The sequence below is a fragment of the Procambarus clarkii genome, chromosome 20 (genome assembly GCF_040958095.1).
Source record: "Procambarus clarkii isolate CNS0578487 chromosome 20, FALCON_Pclarkii_2.0, whole genome shotgun sequence".
Taxonomy (NCBI): domain Eukaryota; kingdom Metazoa; phylum Arthropoda; class Malacostraca; order Decapoda; family Cambaridae; genus Procambarus; species Procambarus clarkii.
In genome coordinates, this window is record NC_091169.1 from 27347069 (window position 1) to 27359683 (window position 12615).

A 12615-nucleotide genomic window follows, 5' to 3' on the forward strand; every position below is an offset into this window, starting at 1 on the left:
CAATAAAATATTATCAAAAGTTATGGGAAAGGTAGAAGCTCTCAATAGATGCGAGCAATACTCGGTCAAAAACGAGAAAGATTTCTGTAAAACTTAAGTAAATGTACGATTGAATACCATCTGATACGGAAAGGATTTCTCCATGTCTCTGGAGTAAGTCTTTGCAAATACTTGGAAATGACTGTAACTGCCTTAGATATTGAGATGGAATTTTAACTGAAAGAGTGTGTTTCAAAACAGAGACATTGACTGGCAGGAGTTTGCCTCGTTGTAAAATGCAAGAACAAAATACATATATATATATATATATATATATATATATATATATATATATATATATATATATATATATATATATATATATATATATAAATATATATATATATATATATATATATATATATATATATATATATATATATATATATATATATATATATTATTAAATATGACCGAAAAAGTAAGATTAATAATTCTAACACGAATTTTCTCAATCTTTCGTACATTACGCTTCACTGTTGGAGGTAAATCAAAAATCAATTCTCCAAAATTCATTTTTATTTCTAGTCTGACGCGACACGGGCGCGTTTCGTAAAACTTATTACATTTTCAAAGACTTTAGTTCACAAATACACAACTAAATAGAACTTACGTATCTCCGATTTTATATCTACATTTGAGTGAGGTGGAAGGGGTGATGTGGCATTAACACAAGACAGAACAAAATGTGGTATTAATAGGGTATTAATTTCATCAACACAAGACAGAACAAGGGTATTAATAGGGTATTAATTTCATCAACACAAGACAGAACACGAAACAATGGATATTGAATAGAAGTGTTTGTAGAAAGCCTATTGGTCCATATTTCTTGATGCTTCTATATTGGAGCGGAGTCTTGAGGTGGGTAGAATATAGTTGTGCAATAATTGGCTGTTGATTGCTGGTGTTGACTTCTTGATGTGTAGTGCCTCGCAAACGTCAAGCCGCCTGCTATCGCTGTATCTATCGATGATTTCTGTGTTGTTTACTAGGATTTCTCTGGCGATGGTTTGGTTGTGGGAAGAGATTATATGTTCCTTAATGGAGCCCTGTTGCTTATGCATCGTTAAACGCCTAGAAAGAGATGTTGTTGTCTTGCCTATGTACTGGTTTTTTTGGAGCTTACAGTCCCCAAGTGGGCATTTGAAGGCATAGACGACGTTAGTCTCTTTTAAAGCGTTCTGTTTTGTGTCTGGAGAGTTTCTCATGAGTAGGCTGGCCGCTTTTTGAGAAAATTCGTGTTAGAATTATTAATCTTACTTTTTCGGTCATATTTAATAATATATGTCTACAGGAAAGACTGCTACCAAAATATACTAATATATATATATATATATATATATATATATATATATATATATATATATATATATATATATATATATATATATATATATATATATATATATATGTATGTATGTATGTCGTACCTAGTAGCCAGAACGCACTTCTCAGCCTACTATACAAGGCCCAATTTGCCTAATAAGCCAAGTTTTCATGAATTAATGTTTTTTCGACTACCTAACCTACCTAACCTAACCTAACCTAACTTTTTCGGCTACCTTACCTAACCTAACCTATAAAGATAGGTTAGGTTAGGTTAGGTAGGGTTGGTTAGGTTCGGCCATATATCTACGTAAATTTTTACTCCAATAAATTTTTTTTTACCTCATACATAACGAAATGGGTAACTTTATCATTTCATAAGAAAAAAATTAGAGAAAATATATTAATTCATGAAAACTTGGCTTATTAGGCAAATCGGGCCTTGCATAGTAGGCTGAGAAGTGCGTTCTGGCTACTAGGTACGACATATATATATATATATATATATATATATATATATATATATATATATATATATATATATATATATATATATATATATATATATATATATATATATATATAGAGCACGCCGCTATATATCTGAAACTGAAACCTCAACCGTCCAAACGTGAGAAACGACTTTCCAGTCCCATCGGCAGATGGAGCTACTGCAAGCTTTCAATATCGATGCTGTTATTGTTGAACCAGTTGTAGTTATATTGCGGTGGCCAATGAAAAATGATGCAAACAAAAATAAAGTTGCAAAATAACCACTTTAGCTTGCTGGATCCCCCCCCTGACTCTTCCCCCTTACCCTTATCCCTTCCCTTTACCTCACCCTACCCTAACCCCCTACCCTTAGGGGATTAAGGTAGGGTATCTTCACCTCTACCATTACTCTACCATTACCTCACTCTCTCTCAGGTCTCTCTAACCACAATAGCTACCAAGATTGCTACCAGTATTACTACCACTACTGCTTACTAGACTGCTACCATTATCACAATTGTTAATGTTAAATTATTATCAAATATTGACCCATTTATGGCGACCACTGCAGTAGACTTACTGACCCATTCATGATCACTGAATTTGTCCTATCCCGCCAAACACACACCGAAACTACGACGTTGGTACAACGTTCGAACAAGGTTTAACACTTCCTAACCAGTTATGATAACCAATATAGCAAGTTGTAACAACGTTTTAATACGTCTTAAACACGTTAAGCCAAGATGTAACAACTTTATTACAAGTTATAACAAGCGGAAAATTGAGACAGTTTCGGTTTGTGTTTCCAGGGATTGGCCCTTGCATTGCGACAACTGCAGTAAGCCTATTGGTCTACTGCAGTACACCAACTTTATAACAAGATGTAACACCTTTTGTAACACGTTGTAACATGTAAACAATCGGATTCGTTAGGCTGTGTGTGTTTGCAGGGATATAGATTGTGATACGAAAAGGTCTACATTACCCCGGATGGTTAATCATACAGGGCCAAGTGATCTGCACTCGCAATCTTCAGCAGCATTATTAGCATAATACTCATGAACACTCGAGTGAATAAAGCCAATGTAAAGCTCCAGGGGCCAGATTCACGAAGCAGTTACGCAAGTACTTACGAACGTGTATATCTTTCCTCAATCTTTGACGGCTTTGGTTACATTTATTAAACAGTTTACCAGCATGAAAACTTCCCAATCAACGGTTGTTATTGTTATAAACAGCCTAATGGTGATTCCGAGTTCATTAACTGTTTAATAATTGTAAAGAAAACCGTAAAAGATTGAGACAAGATGTACATGTTCATAAGTGCTTGCGTAACTACTTCGTGAATCTACCCCCAGGAACCTCATACCGTAGGTCTGAAGAGTCTAAAGACTAAGCACTTCATAATATTTGTGAGAGATCAAGACAAGAGTTCTTATTCACATACCTTACCCACATGATCATCCTTCCAATCATCCTTCCAATATTGAGTACTCAGGATTGGAAGATTCATCACACGAAGACCAGTCGATCATCTTTTAAGGTTAACTACGGCATTTTTACGCCCACTTTGACCTGATAACCACAATGTGGTTATCAGGTCAAAGTTCAAAGGTTATCAGCTTAAGTTCCGTTAACTTAAGCTTGGTAGATTTTTTTGTTAGGTCTTAAAAGGGGTGTCAGAGCAGAGAGGAGTCTGTCACGAATGTTTAGGTGTGTTGATACTGAGAAAGTGACTAATTTATCATGAAGGGAAGGCAGCATAGCTGTGAAGGCAGCATAGCTGGGAAGGCAGCATAGCTGGGAAGGCAGCATAGCTGGGAAGGCAGCATAGCTGGGAAGGCAGCATAGCTGGGAAGGCAGCATAGCTGGGAAGGCAGCATAGCTGGGAAGGCAGCATAGCTGGGAAGGCAGCATAGCTGGGAAGGCAGCATAGCTGGGAAGGCAGCATAGCTGGGAAGGCACCATAACTGGGAAGGCAGCATAGCTGGGAAGGCAGCATAGCTGGGAAGGCAGCAAGTTGGGAAGGCAGCATAGCTGGGAAGGCAGCATAGCTGGGAAGGCAGCATAGCTGGGAAGGCAGCATAGCTGGGAAGGCAGCATAGCTGGGAAGGCAGCATAGCTGGGAAGGCAGCATAGCTGGGTAGGCAGCATAGCTGGGTAGGCAGCAAGTTGGGAAGGCAGCATAGCTGGGAAGGCAGCATAGCTGGGAAGGCAGCATAGCTGGGAAGGCAGCATAGCTGGGAAGGCAGCATAGCTGGGAAGGCAGCATAGCTGTGAAGGCAGCATAGCTGGGAAGGCAGCATAGCTGTGAAGGCAGCATAGCTGTGAAGGCAGCATAGCTGGGAAGGCAGCATAGCTGGGAAGGCAGCATAGCTGGGAAGGCAGCATAGCTGTGAAGGCAGCATAGCTGGGAAGGCAGCATAGCTGGGAAGGCAGCATAGCTGGGAAGGCAGCATAGCTGGGAAGGCAGCATAGCTGGGAAGGCAGCATAGCTGGGAAGGCAGCATAGCTGGGAAGACAGCATAGCTGGGAAGACAGCATAGCTGGGAAGGCAGCTAGCTAGGAAGGCAGCATAGCTGGGAAGGCAGCATAGCTGGGAAGGCAGCATAGCTGGGAAGGCAGCATAGCTGGGAAGGCAGCATAGCTGGGAAGGCAGCATAGCTGGGAAGGCAGCATAGCTGGGAAGGCAGCAAGCTAGGAAGGCAGCAAGCTAGGAAGGCAGCAAGCTAGGAAGGCAGCAAGCTAGGAAGGCAGCAAGCTAGGAAGGCAGCAAGCTAGGAAGGCAGCAAGCTAGGAAGGCAGCAAGCTGGGAAGGCAGCAAGCTAGGAAGGCAGCAAGCTAGGAAGGCTTCAAGCTGAGAAGACAGCATAGCTGGGAAGGCAGCATAGCTGGGAAGGCAGCATAGCTGGGAAGGCAGCAAGCTAGGAAGGCAGCAAGCTCGGAAGGCTTCAAGCTGAGAAGACAGCATAGCTGGGAAGGCAGCATAGCTGGGAAGGCAGCATAGCTGGGAAGGCAGCATAGCTGGGAAGGCAGCATAGCTGGGAAGGCAGCAAGCTGGGAAGGCAGCAAGCTGGGAAGGCAGCAAGCTGGGAAGGCAGCAAGCTAGGAAGGCAGCAAGCTAGGAAGGCAGCAAGGATGGAAGGCAGCAAGCTAGGAAGGCAGCAAGCTAGGAAGGCAGCAAGCTGGGAAGGCAGCAAGCTAGGAAGGCAGCAAGCTAGGAAGGCTTCAAGCTGAGAAGACAGCATAGCTGGGAAGGCAGCATAGCTGGGAAGGCAGCATAGCTGGGAAGGCAGCAAGCTGGGAAGGCAGCAAGCTAGGAAGGCAGCAAGCTGGGAAGGCAGCAAGCTAGGAAGACAGCAAGCTGGGAAGGCAGCAAGCTGGGAAGGCAGCAAGCTAGGAAGGCATCATAGCTGGGAAGGCAGCAAGCTAGGAAGGCTTCAAGCTGAGAAGACAGCATAGTTGGGAAGGCATCAAGTTACATAGTCATAGTGGCTTAGCTAATGCTGCTAATTTCCTTGCCTCACACCACGCAAAATATTGTCATTTTCTTATTATCTCTCAATCTATGAGAGATAACAGGAAAATGATAATATGAATAATATGAAAATAGTATTAGAAGGTGTTATTTTGCTGTCGGTGAATGCCAGATATTGAAGTTTTGAGACAGGATTTTCAGTAGGCCGTATTTTCAACGTGTTCGATTACGTCCAAAATACGACCTATAAGGGTGAGATGACGGGTTAGGTGACGGGGAGAGTCGGATATCTGTCAATAATGCTGGAGGTGTGGACAGAAATTAACCTCATTAATGGGTGGGGTTGGGGGGGGGGGGGTTCTCGTCCACACCGAAACCCGATTCTCGACTGTGATTGGCCGGGAGTCCCGACCCGCCGACACGAACTAAAATTTGGCCAATTTGGCCTCAAATCACCAAATTAGAAGGTCAGGCAAGAGACCGGGGTCGCGTACCCTCACCCTGACCACACACCTGTAACCCCCCATTCAGCCCACATCTGTAACCCCACCCAGCCCACACCTGAAACCCCACCCAGCCCACATCTGTAACCCCACACAGCCCACATCTGTAACCCCACCCAGCCCACACCTGTAACCCCACCCTACTCATAATTTAATTACTTTTATAGGGGACAGGAAGCGTGTGTGTATATTGAAGCATGGAGTATAATATGTAATAATGCTTATTACTACATGTATTATATTAGAGTATGTCTATATTACGTTATATTTTCATATTATATTAAAGTATATTATACCTACTTTAGTCTTATATCGGGGTCCTCCCAAGATTGAACTATTTCCCCAGGATCGAACCCCAAACAGTCGCTTATTCCCGGGTACATAGAGTGAACAGCGGCATTAGGTGAAAGGAAACGTGCACAACCATTTCAGTCCCCCGCCCCGGGCATCGACCCGGAAGCCCTGATTATGAGTCGAGAACGAAGCCAACTGTGCTACGAGACCATGGTGAGGGGCGGCGTGAAGTGAAAGGGTCACACTGCAAAGTTTGGTGAGACTAGCCGCTTACGTCTGACCTCCAAACTTTTCTGTACATATAACAATAGCCAGCCTCAGTAGTGGCAAATGATAATTCACTCAATTTGCCTACAGCCATATTGGCCAGTTACTACCGTTTTCTGTTTTTACCCTTTTTAAACGCGCGGTATAACTAATTGATGACGCGCAATATAACTAATTGATGACTCGCGATATAACTAATTGATGACTCGCAATATAACTAATTGATGACAAATAGTTGAAGCTGTGCCCAAGTTTGCTAATTTTCAGTCCTTGTTTATAAGCCCTTTGAAAAAGTTTTTAATCCACTTTCAATCTCTTTTTACCTACATTTCAGATTATCCTCTAAATACCACGTGCTGATTCTGATCTTATTATCAGAATCACTAAGTTGTCACTAGTGGAGTCCCACAGGGCTCAATCCTTGGACCTATCCTGTTCCTAATATATATAAAACAATCTCCCAGATATAACGGACTCGTTCCTCCTAATGTTCACTGATAACAAAATTATGAGGAGGATTAAGACCGAGGAAGATAGCAAGAGGCTATAAGATGACCTGGATAATCTGAAGGAATGATCCAATAAATGGTTACTAGAGCTTAACTCTAGTAAATGTAAAGTGATGAAGCTATGTGGAGGGAGCAGAAGGCCAGACGGTGTAAAATGGGAGACGAAGTCGTCAGTGAAACAGAGAGAAGGATCTAAGAATTGATATCACACCGAAACTATCTCCTGAAGTACACACAAACCGAATATCATCAGCGGCAAATGCGAGACTGGCTAACAACAGAACTGTCATTAGAAAGTTGTGTAAGAAACCATTTACAACCTTGTATACCACTTATGTCAGACCAATCCTGAAGTATGCGGCTCCAGCATGGAGCCCGTACCTTGTCAAGCAAAAGACGAAGTTAGAGATGGTTCAGAGGTATGCCACTAACTCTTTCCAGAACTACGAGGTATGAGTTATGATTAAAGGCGGCGTGAATTGCACCTCACGTCGCTTGAAGAGAGAAGAGTTTGGGGAGACATAATTACCACATACAAAATTCTCAGCGAAACTGACATGGTAGATCATGACATAATTTAACACGGGTGGTACACGCACAAGGGGACACAGGTGGAAACTGAGTACCCAAATGAGCCCCAGAGTAATTAGAAGGAATTAGTTCAGTGTCAGAGTATTTAATAAATGGAATGCATTTGGACGTGATATAGTGGAGGCAGACTCCACACACAGTTTCAAATGTAGATTTCATAGAGCCCAATAGGCTCAGGAACCTGTACACTAGTTGACTAACAGTTGAGGGACTAAAGAGGACCAAAGAGCCGAAGCTCAACCTCGCCAGCACAATCAGGTTCGTACAATTACCTAAGTATACACGCATACACACACAAACAACACCCACCCACGTATTAATCACTGTTTAAATGACACACCTGTATGAATGCAGTTTGACATCCGCAGTAACCCACCACACCATGACATGCAAGACTTAATAAGGGAGTGACACTCAAGGTTATGGTCGCACACTGCACAAGCAACTCCTTATGGATGCATACCTGGAGTATACCTGCAGAGGATTTCGAGAGTTCTTCTACTCCCCGAGCCCCGGTCTGGGGCCAGGCTCGACTTGTGATAACTTGAGCCAACAGGCTGTTGCTTGGAGCGGCCCGCAGACCCACACATCCACGACAAGTACTTTACTTGTAGTGGATTACTACATCCACAACATACACACTACATTACTCCATACACATACCCAGTTGCCTGGTGGGTATGTGTACCCACATACCCACCACTATACCAGTAACTATAACTTCCCACACTATACCAGTAACTCCCTATGGTAGCTATGGTCCTCACTCACACCATAAACTTCCTATGGTAGCCATGCTCGTCACTCGCGCACTCTGTCAACATGATAATTACAGGACCAGCCTCCAGCAACCTACAGACAACAACATTACCCTCCATACAACAGCCACTCTCCATGCTAACACCACTTAACGAGCTCGTTAACCCTTCGCGGCCACAACACGAGTCTCTTGAAGTAACACCGAGTCTCAATAAACACGACGTTCCGTTAGACGGCTGCTAAGTATTTCAGGCAGTACAGGCCAGGGACTGGTGATGGATTGATCGCTTACACCAGAGGGAAGCTCCCACTGGCGACTCCATTCCCACACCTGTTCCAGGGACGACGCGTCGCACATATCCCCCCCCCCCCCCCCCAATAGTACGAGACATGTTCACGACCTGACTCGTACTCCCTACGGATTCCCACAGCTGTGGACGGGAAATCTATAAGGAGGTCCCCCCCCCCAAGGCCAGCTATACTGATTATCATCATCTGGATGCAACCCCCACAACATTTGCCTAACTCTCAGGTATTTATTTGCTGCTTGGTGAAAGGATTAGGGCGGAATGAAATATGCCAACCTATCTCCGGTCCCGTCTGGGTTTCGAACCCCCCTGGGATCTTCGGTTGTGAGCCAGGTACACGCAAACCACTACGCCACACGACTGATTTATGTAGAGAAAAATAAACAAATCTTTAACCCTGTCTATGTATGACAGACGAGAATGTATGTATATTGATGTGTAAGCACACTCAATCACCTGTGACCTAGTTTCAACCACTCGCTACACTGCATAACGAGTCAGACGACAGAAGAATGCTATAGTTACCACTGGGAAGGAACAACCAGATCTGTGGAAGGGAATCAAGAATTGCCACCTACACAAGCCTCCCGCCACACTAACGGCAGTGGGTGGGAAGCTCACCCACGTAGTCACGCAGTTCTCCGCCGCACCTACAGCAGTGGGTGGACTCCCACTCCGCCAGAGTCACAAGGTTGGCCATAAACAAGTGGGTCGCCACGGACCTGCCCTCCAGCCCTCGCGATGACAATCAAGGGCGTCATTAGAGGTGGTGATTGTTGGGAGTGATTGTGACATTGACTGCGAGTGTTGAATACTGTGTGAGCGGGGGAGGATGCCTGGGTGGACCCCCTGGTGGACCCCCTGGTGGACCCCAGAGTGGACCCTCTAGTGGACCCCTAGGTGGACACCTGAGTGGAAATATTGAAGGTGGTGGAGAAAATGAGGAAGAAGCAGTGAAGGTGAAGGTGTGTGAAGCTGTATCAAGCTTTAAACCTAGTGTTGGGAAAGTGAAAGGGAAGCTCTCCAAGGTTACCATGGTCCACACACATCGTGTGAACCTGGAACAAAAACCTCCCCCTATAAACCTCAGCTCTGACAAGCAGGTTAAAACAAACTGCTTGACACAAAGACAATAATAACAGCCACAAAGACTGACCTTAAATAATAAGAAAATGCAAGCAAATCCTATTACTTACGGCCGCCTTCCGTCACCATTACCGAACTCCTGGAAGCAGGACTTCGGCTACGGAGGAGCTAAGAAGATACGAGTGTGGGTGGTGCTGGTAAGGCGGTATCAGGACTCTCTAAGATGCGCTTGCTAACGAGCACAACCACTTACCAGTGATGGTAGAGGTTGTGGTGCTTAGCCTTCCACTAGTGAGGTAAGGGCTGTCAACCTCTGGAGGGTTGTCAGTCCACCACAAACAACTTCCTGACCAACCACAAAGTATACTTTAAACCTGAATATAATCGAGGACTATAGAAAAACGCGCAGTGTACATACATCGAGAAATGAAGTATACATTTCAGTGTATATAAACCGAGAAATGAAGAATACCTCAGTGTACATACATCGAGAATGAGGTATACCTCTCAGTTAATATACACCGAGAAATAAGAGTATACCTCTCAGTGTATAAGTATACCCCTGAAGGAGGTGGTACTCAAGAAAAAACATCTACTCAAGTTCAGTAACTCATCACCAGGACGAGTAATCTCCCAAAAAAACTAAATTTTGCATTACTTACATAAATTACAAATATTCTATCTTAAAGACTCAAGAAAATCCTATAATTTCCTTAAACCTTAATTCATATGAGGACAATTTAAAACGACCATTAAACCCGTCTTGTCTGAAGAAAAGTTACAAGGCTCTAAGACTCGATTCTTGAACACTAATACGGACCCAAAACATACCTTGAGATGTTGAATATAATAATAACTATCTTCTTCCTTAAGTATCCAAAGCAAGGTAAGTAATCCTCAGGTTGTCACGTTCGAGCCCACGGAACAAGCTACGAATCACAGTTCGCTGGGAGCGACACACGCACACAACCTCACACCACCACAGCGAGAGCGCTACTGAGGCCTCGCTTCCACACTCGCTGCTCAAGTCTGAGTCGACCACCAAGGGAAAACAAGCTCTTGAAAACATTTTTCTCAATAACTGGACAAAAATAAATCCTTTTCTCCATATATTCCTGGTTTGTCTATTTAGCAGTGTGGGTGTGTAGCAGATATATTTGAAGGTGTTTGCGAGCATGGGTGTGTAGCAGATATTTGAAGGTGTTTGTGAGCATGGGGGAGAATACAGAGTTGATGTTGGGGGGTAGGGCTCAGAAGGGGATATTTGTATGGGGGTGAGATTATTGATCTTTTTCTCCACTACTGGCGTTGATGTAATCCTCTCTGGAGACGTTGTCGAGGGCGTTGGTGGACTGAGAGATGCTTGAGTGTAAACATTACTGTTTCCTACTAACCTACCGATAACTACGGGCGAATCTAGCTTTTAATCACATTAACTAATCTATTTTTTGAGCACCTGTTGCGTTACAATTTAACTATTCGGACGTTCCGAATTCTTCTGTGGATGGAGGTGGCTCCATCAACTTCCTTCACTGCATTCCACTTACATTTCTTCGGCTCAATTGCGTGTCCAGCTTCCACCTGTGGCGTATTAAGACTTATTTTCCGAGGAGAAACCTCCCTGAACAGTTCCCCAGGTGAATATTTATTTGTTGTGTTTGTTCATACTATTATTCACAATCCGGTTAGCTAACCTCCGTTTTTATACATTGCTCGATTATCAAAATTAGATTTTATTTTTAGTGGAGAGTAATTAGTGGAGAGTTCACTATCAGTGGTAACTAGTGGAGAGTTCACTATCAGTGGTAACTAGTGGAGAGTTCACTATCAGTGGTAACTAGTGGAGAGTTCACTATCAGTGGTAACTAGTGGAGAGTTCATTATCAGGGGTAACTTGTGGAAAGTTCATTACACTGTGTAATAATTTATTAGTTACCGTGTAGTATTATTGCCAAACTGCTAATATTTAAAAATATTGTAAATCCCGGTACCGTTAGGGATTTACAATACATGTACAGGTATCGTACTACCTCAATACCTGTACTACCGGGATAGGGTCCCGGTCGGGTTCGTTCTCGACTCACAATCAAGAATTCTGGGTTCGAATTCCGGGCGGGACAGAAATGACTGGGCGCATTTCCTATCACCTAACGCTGCTGTTCACCTAGAACTAATTAGGAGTAAGTCAGCTTATTGTGGGGTTACATCCTGGGGGGGGGGGTTTAGTAATTCGACCGTGTGAATAAATACACTCTGGCTGCCTGTCCCCTGACACAACGAATGATTAAAAATTGCAACTATTTCCCTTTTGCTCCTGTGTCCATGCCAGCTCAGCGATACCTTGAAATGGATTGAAAATTGAAATTGGGATTGAAAATTCCAGACAGATTCAGTTGTGAGCAAACTTGAAGGAACACCACAATGGTAACATGCAACTCTTCTTCTGGTTCACTGCTTGTATTGCAAAGGAGAATTGCAACATCATTAAGACTTTGCAGGACACTTTGCAGTGTGACGAGTCGGGGGGGGGGGGGATCACTGGAGACTTTATAAGGTGACTTTTCCGACGGAGCTTTGCAACTTCTGTAGCATCATCAGTTTCGATAGATACTCTGGATAGCTGAAGATTGACTAACCTATCCTATCTTCACTATTGAGTTGCTTGCAGGTCTCCAGTACAGAGTCATTTACTTTATTCACTCTTGTATTTATGACTTTATTCACTCTTGTGTTCATGATGATATCCTCGTATTGCACCCAAAATTTGACAGTGCAGGCAAATTGATATATGGGCAGTGTATGAACATATGACCCTGTATGACTAACCATCGTGCGAGATGGAGACTTTTAGTATCACTGCTATCTTATTCACTCTTGTGTTGATGATATCCTCATAATACACCAAAGAGTCTGTCAGTGCAGACTAATTATCTCATGCCTCTGTATGACTAACCATC

At 43.4% G+C, this 12615-nt stretch overlaps 1 protein-coding gene across 1 annotated transcript in view; it reads right to left on the reverse strand.

The window, feature by feature from the left end:
* Positions 1-10638, reverse strand: part of LOC123755383 (uncharacterized) — a 246532-nt gene extending 235894 nt beyond the window's left edge. Inside the window, exon 1 of the mRNA XM_045737958.2 lies at positions 10490-10638. The gene's annotated coding sequence lies outside the window, so the exon portion shown is untranslated. The remainder of the gene's footprint in view (positions 1-10489) is intronic.
* Positions 10639-12615: the final 1977 nt, after the last annotated feature.